This window comes from Symphalangus syndactylus, chromosome 3 (genome assembly GCF_028878055.3).
Source record: "Symphalangus syndactylus isolate Jambi chromosome 3, NHGRI_mSymSyn1-v2.1_pri, whole genome shotgun sequence".
In the NCBI taxonomy this organism is placed as follows: domain Eukaryota; kingdom Metazoa; phylum Chordata; class Mammalia; order Primates; family Hylobatidae; genus Symphalangus; species Symphalangus syndactylus.
In genome coordinates this window covers 16,100,717-16,107,571 of record NC_072425.2, presented here as the reverse complement: position 1 = coordinate 16,107,571, position 6,855 = coordinate 16,100,717, and positions in this window count along the sequence as shown.

Below are 6,855 nucleotides of genomic sequence, written 5' to 3'. Positions count from 1 at the left end.
GTCTCAAAAGGACTTCACTAAGAAGAAAATTGAGTACACTGGGTCCTGTTATCTGCAGCTTCAGCTACATGTGGTCAACTGCAGTTCAGATACTTTGAGACTACATTCACACCTATACTGTTAATGTGTGAATGTATACAGCTACAGTATACAATAGTCAAAATTGTCCTATACTGTTAATCTCTTACTGTGCTTAATTTGGAAATTAAGTTTTATAGGCATGTAGAGGAAAAATTGTATGGGGCTTGGTACTCCTGTGGTTTCAGGCAGCCACTGGGGCATCTTAGAATGTATCTCCTTTGGATAAGTGGGGCTACTGTAGTCATTTGAATCAATATCCACAAGCCTATGATACTTTTTCACAAACTTAACTGAAACTTAGCAGAGCTAGTGGTTTTACATGCTGGTGAGCATCTAGGGCTGTCAGGTTATAGGTCACAATAACGTTTATTTTCGGGAATGTCAAAAATCGGGAGCCCTACGGCCGGGCGCGGTGGCTCACGCTTGTAATCCCAGCACTTTGGGAGGCCGAGGCGGGTGGATCACGAGGTCAGGAGATTGAGACCACGGTGAAACCCCGTCTCTACTAAAAAAATACAAAAAAAAATTAGCCGGGCGCGGTGGCGGGCGCCTGTAGTCCCAGCTACTCGGAGAGGCTGAGGCAGGAGAATGGCGTGAACCCGGAAGGTGGAGCTTGCAGTGAGCCGAGATCGTGCCACTGCACTCCAGCCTGGGCGACAGAGCGAGACTCCGTCTCAAAAAAAAAAAAAAAAAAAAAAAATCGGGAGCCCTTTAATGTAGTAGTTCACTCAACTATTGTGATCTGAGGTGCCACTAATATCTGCAAATCTTGTAAGAGAACTAGGCTGTGAGAAAGCAAAATGGCAACCTTAATGTACCAAAAAATTTCCTACACAGTAGCCAGCATGCCTTGTGTCCAATTGCAAGACAAGTTTTTGGGCTGGTCTTTAGTGTGTATTGGAATGGGCTCAGCTCCTTTTCTCCGGGACATTTGAAAGTAGAAAACAGAAGCTGTGCACAGTGGCTCATGCCTGTAATCGCAGTACTTTGGGAGGCCCAGGCTGAAGGATCGCTTAAGTCCAGGAGCTCTAGGCCAACCTGGATGACGGACATCCCAACGCTACCATAAAAAAAAAAAAAAAAGAAACAGGTGTGGTGGCGCTAGGCTAATCCTAGCTACTTGAGAGGCTGGGGCAGGATTGCCTTAGCCCAGGAGTCTGAGGCTGCAATGAGCTATGATTTTGCCACCGTGCTTCAGCCTGGGCCACAGAGCAAGAAGACGCTGTTCAAAACAAGACAGAAGAGTAATAATGGCTGTTTAGGAAAGGGCTGTGTTCCCAAGCTGTGCTGTATTTGGCTTATGGGGGTATTTAATAACTGCATGAATTAGGATGGAGGGCAGTAGCTTGCAAGATGTCCTTAGATCTAGTTTCAAAACCTTAAGGAATATTCTGCTTTAGACCATCTTGGTTTTTGTTTCTCCAGTGATTTCATTTTATTTTTGAGACAGAGTTCTCACTTCTGTCGCCTAGGCTGGAGTGCAGCGGCACGATCTCAGCTCACTGCAACCTCCACTTAGCAGGTTCAAGCCATTCTTCTGCCTCAGCCTCCGGAATAGCTGGGATTACAGGCGCATATCACCATACCCGGCTAGTTTTCATATTTTAGTAGAGATGGTGTTTCACCGTATTGGTCAGGCGGGTCTCAAACTTGCGATCTCACGTGATCTGCCCGCCTGGGCCTTCCAAAGTGCTGGAATTACAAGCGTTGAGTCACAGCGCTGGCCAGCCACAAGTTTACTATTTTTTTTTTTTTTTTTTTTTTTTGAGACGGAGTCTCGCTCTCTCACCCAGGCTGGAGTGCAGTGGCATGATCTCTGCTCACTGCAAGCTCCACCTCCCGGGTTCACGCCATTCTCTTGCCTCAGCCTCCCGAGTAGCTGGGACTACAGGCACCCACCACCACGCCCGGCTAATTTTTTGTATTTTTAGTAGAGACGGTTTCACCGAGTTAACCAGGATGGTCTCCATCTCCTGACTTCGTGATCCACCCACCTTGGCCTCCCAAAGTGCTGGGATTACAGACACAAGCCACTACGCCCAGCACAAGTTTACTTTTTAATAGGCCTGAAGCAAAGGGCTGCAGAATCGCGAGGACTTTAAAAGTGGAGGGTATAGACCAACTGTAGTTGCTGACGTTATGTGCTCAGATTCTACCCAGAGAAAAACCGAAATAGAAATGGACTGGTTGTAGGGCCAGGCGCGGTGGCTCATGCCTGTAATCCCAGCACTTTGGGAGCCAAGTGGGTGATCACAATGTCAGGAGTTCGAGACCAGCCTGGCCAACATGGTGAAACCCCATCTCTACTAAAAATACAACAATTAGCCAGGCATGGTGGTACGCGCCTGTAATCCCAGCTACTTGGAAGACTGAGGCAGGAGAGTTGTTTGAACCCAGGAGGCGGAGGAGGTTGCAGTGAGCCAAGATCGTGCCGCTGCACACCAGCCTGGGCGACAGAGTGAGATGGCGTCTCAGAAAAAACAAAAATTGACTGGTTGCAACACTGAGAAAGAAAAAATTGTATGCATGGAAGGGGGAAAATGTTTCCTCATGCAGCCTGTTGACAAGTTTTAGGTTCCTTTCAGTTGAGTGACAGTCTTTTTTTTTTTTTTTTGAGATGGAGTTGTGCTCTTTCTACCCAGGCTGGAGTGCAATGGCGCGATCTCGGCTCACCGCAATCTCCACCTCCCAGGTTCAAGCGATTCTCCTGCCTCAGCCTCCCAAGTAGCTCGGATTACAGGCATGTGCCACCACCCCAGCTAATTTTGTATTTTTAGTAGAGACGGGCTTTCTCCATGTTGATCAGGCTGGTCTTGAACTCCCGACCTCACGTGATCCGCCCGCCTCGGCCTCTCAAAATGTTGGGATTACAGGCGTGAGCTGCCTCGCCCGGTGTGTTATAGTCTTTTTTTTTTTTTTTTTTTTTGAGACGGAGTCTCGCTCTGTCGCCCAGGCTAGAGTGCAGTGGCGCAATCTCGGCTCACTGCAAGCTCCGCCTCCCGGGTTCACGCCATTCTCCTGCCTCAGCCTCTCCGAGTAGCTGGGACTACAGGCGCCCGCCACCGCGCCCGGCTAATTTTTTGTATTTTTAGTAGAGACGGGGTTTCACCGTGGTCTCGATCTCCTGACCTTGTGATCCGCCCGCCTCGGCCTCCCAAAGTGCTGGGATTACAAGCGTGAGCCACCGCGCCCGGCCGTGTTATAGTCTTTTAAAGGCCAACTGGCTAGAGAGTTGGTTTGCACTATTCACGGTCCACTGAATGCTGAACACGAATTTCCTAAGAATTCCAGTCTTATGAAGTATTATCACCATCAGAAGTAAGATGCAGCTACCTGGTCAGACTCATCCAGCAGTCCAGGACTTGGCTTCCCTGTGTAAGGTAGTGAAAAACTCCCCAGGTCGGGCGCGGTGGCCACACCTGTAATCCCAGCACTTTGGTAGGCTGAGGCAGGTGCATCACGTGAGGTCAGGAGTTCGAGACTAGCCTGGCCAACATGGCGAAACCCCATCTCTACTAAAAATATAAAAAATTAGCCAGGTGTGGTGGCATGTGCCTGTAGTCCCAGCTACTCAGGAGGCTGAGGCACAAGAATCGCTTGGACCCGGGTGGTGGAGGTTGCAGTGAGCCAAAATTGCGCCAGTGCACTCCAGCCTGGGTGACAGAGCAAGACTCTGTCTCAAAAAAACAAAAAAAAAAGCCACTTTCCAACCAAACTTGGAAAACCATCGAATTCAGCTTCCTGCCTGCAGTGAGTGGATAAATGCGCCGGGAGTTGAGATGTGAGCACCCTCCTATGCAGAGTTATCTCAGATTACTCTTGGCTTCCAGAAGTAACATTTAGCCATCAAGGCAAATACACATTTTAAAGTGTTAATTAGCTGGCTGGACTGATTGCACCACTGGAGAATTCCTAAAAGATGGGGAAGCCTTGTTAGTTTGATTCCTGGATTTTTGATGAGCTGCAGTGAGAAGCTGAGGACTTTTTTACTTCTTATTTTACTTTTTAAAGAGATGGTGTCTGGCCGGGCGCGGTGGCTCACGCTTGTAATCCCAGCACTTTGGGAGGCCGAGGCGGGCGGATCACGAGGTCAGGAGATCGAGACCACAGTGAAACCCCGTCTCTACTAAAAAAGACAAAAAATTAGCCGGGCTTGGTGGCGGGCGCCTGTAGTCCCAGCTACTCGGAGAGGCTGAGGCAGGAGAATGGTGTGAACCCGGGAGGCGGAGCTTGCAGTGAGCCGAGATCGCGCCACTGCACTCCAGCCTGGGCGACAGAGCGAGACTCCGTCTCAAAAAAAAAAAAAAAAAAAAAAAAAAAGAGATGGTGTCTCACTATGTTGGCCAGGTTGGTCTTGAACTCTTAGGCCTCAAGCAATCCTCCTGCCTCATCAGCCTCCCAGAGTTCTAGGATTACAGGTATGAGCCACTGGGCTTGGTCAGCGTTTTTGCTTCTAAATGATGGATAATAACATTCATTTAACCTCCATTTTATTTTATTTTTATTTATTTATTTTTCTTGAGACAGAATCTTGCTCTGTTGCCCAGGCTGGAGTGTAGTGGCATGATCTTAGCTCGCTACAACCTCTGCCTCCCAGGTTCAGGTGATTGCCTGCCTCAGCCTCCCGAGTAGCTGGGACTACAGGCGTGCGCTACCACGCCCAGCTAGTTTTTGTAATTATTTATTTATTTATTTTTTTGAGATGGAGTTTTGCTCTTGTCATCCAGGCTGGAGTGTAGTAGCGAGATTGGCTTACTGCAGCCTCCACCTCCCAGGTTCAAGCGATTCTCCAGCCTCATCCTCCCTAGTAGCTGGGATTACAGGCACCCACCACCACGCCCAGCTAATTTTTTTTTTTTTTTTTGTAGGTTTAGTAGAGACGGGGTTTCACCATGTTGGCCAGGCTGGTCTCGAACTCCTGACCTTGCGATCCGCCTGCCTCGGCCTCCCAAAGTGCTAGGATTACAGGTGTGAGCCACTGCGCCCGGCTGCCCTTTTTTTTTAGTAGAGACAGGATTTCACCATGTTGGCCAGGCTGGTCTTGAACTCCTGACCTCAAGCCATCTGCCCTCCTCGGCCTCCCAAAGTGCTGGGATTACAGGCATGAGCCACCACGTCCAGCCAATCCCCATGTTAAAGAAACTACTATGTGCCAGGTGCTTGTGTTAATGTCTAGACCTCAACAACTCTAATGTGTAAATGTCACATTTTGCCTCTGATTATGAAATCTGGGCATGTTTCACAGAGCCAAGTTGCCTTTGCTTATATGTCAATGCCACTTGGGTGATTTCCCATAGCAGGACAACCCAGCGTTGTCCATGGCTCACCAATTTCACTTTTTTTCCAGTCCATTGTGAGGGAAGTGATTAGTGCAAAGCACAACATGTGGCTTCCTTCAGTAAGAGCACCGGAGCCTGTCTGTTCCAAGTCACTGTCAGTATTTGACCCTTCATCACCTTCCCACCTCCTGGAGGACGCTCCTCCACGAAGTCCTGACACAACCTCCTGTAAACGCAGGATGCCAGGATGGTCTGAATGGCCCGCCGTAGACTAGGCAGTGACCAGCACACCTCCCTTGGGCTGAAATAGTGGAGGCTATTTCACCAGGTGTCTTTTCTCCCGTGTGGATAGATGGGCTTTTTAGGGTAAAGCCCTAAAAAGTGGCACGGGCTGAACCAGCAAGCTCAGTCTGAGTAAGAGATGGGCCGGAGAGAGGTCTGGTTCATTCATCTGTAATTTGTAATAATTTATCATAATTTTGGGTGAGGATTTACTTTTCCATAACAAGTATACGTTCTTTTTTTTTTTTTTTTTTTTTTTTGAGATGGAGTTTCGCTCTTGTTGTCCAGGCTGGAGTGCAATTGTGCGATCTCAGCTCACCGCAACCTCCACCTCTTGGGTTCAAGCGATTCTCCTGCCTCAGCCTCCCAAGTTGCTGGGATTACAGGCATGCACCACCATGGGTTACAGGCATGCGCCACCATGCCCGGCTAATTTTTTTTGTATTTTTAGTAGAGACGGGCTTTCTCTGGGTTGTTCAGGCTGGTCTTGAACTCCCGACCTCAGGTGATCTGCCCGCCTTGGCCTCCCAAAGTGCTGGGAGCCACCGCGCCCGGCAGTCGTTAGCCACCGCGCCCAGCAATCGTTCCTTTTTTAAAAAGCTTTTTTTTTTTGAGACGGAGTCTCGGAGTCTCGCTCTGTCGCCCAGGCTGGAGTGCAGTGGCAAGATGTCGGCTCACGGCAACCTCCGCCTATCAGGTACAAGCGATTGTCCCACGTCAGCCTCCTGAGTAGGTGGGATTACAGGCGCCCGCCACCACTACCGGCTAATTTTTGTGTTTTTAGTAGAGACGGGGTTTCACCATGTTGTCCAGGCTGGTCTCGAACTCCTGACCTCGTGATCTGTCCACCTCGGCCTCCCAAAGTGCTGGGATTACAGGCGTGAGCCACCGCGCCTGGCCTAGTATACGTTCTTGTAGTGACTAATATCTGGTCTGGGCCAACCACTCCGAGGAGAGAGACAATTTTGGATCAGCCCACATTACACCAACAACGTGCGAGACAAAGAGAGACTCGAGGGGCTTGGTCGAGGAGACCCAGCGCGTTAATAGAGGCGGGAGCCAGGTTGTGGAGGGGCTCAAAGTTAGAGGAGGCGGCCAGCTCCACAGGCTGCACCCGGCTGGGCGACCCGGCAACCTTCAGGGGGCGCTGTTCCCCCCATCCCTGTCCCCAACTGGCCAGCTCCTGCGGGCGCGCGGCGGGGAAGGCCAGAGG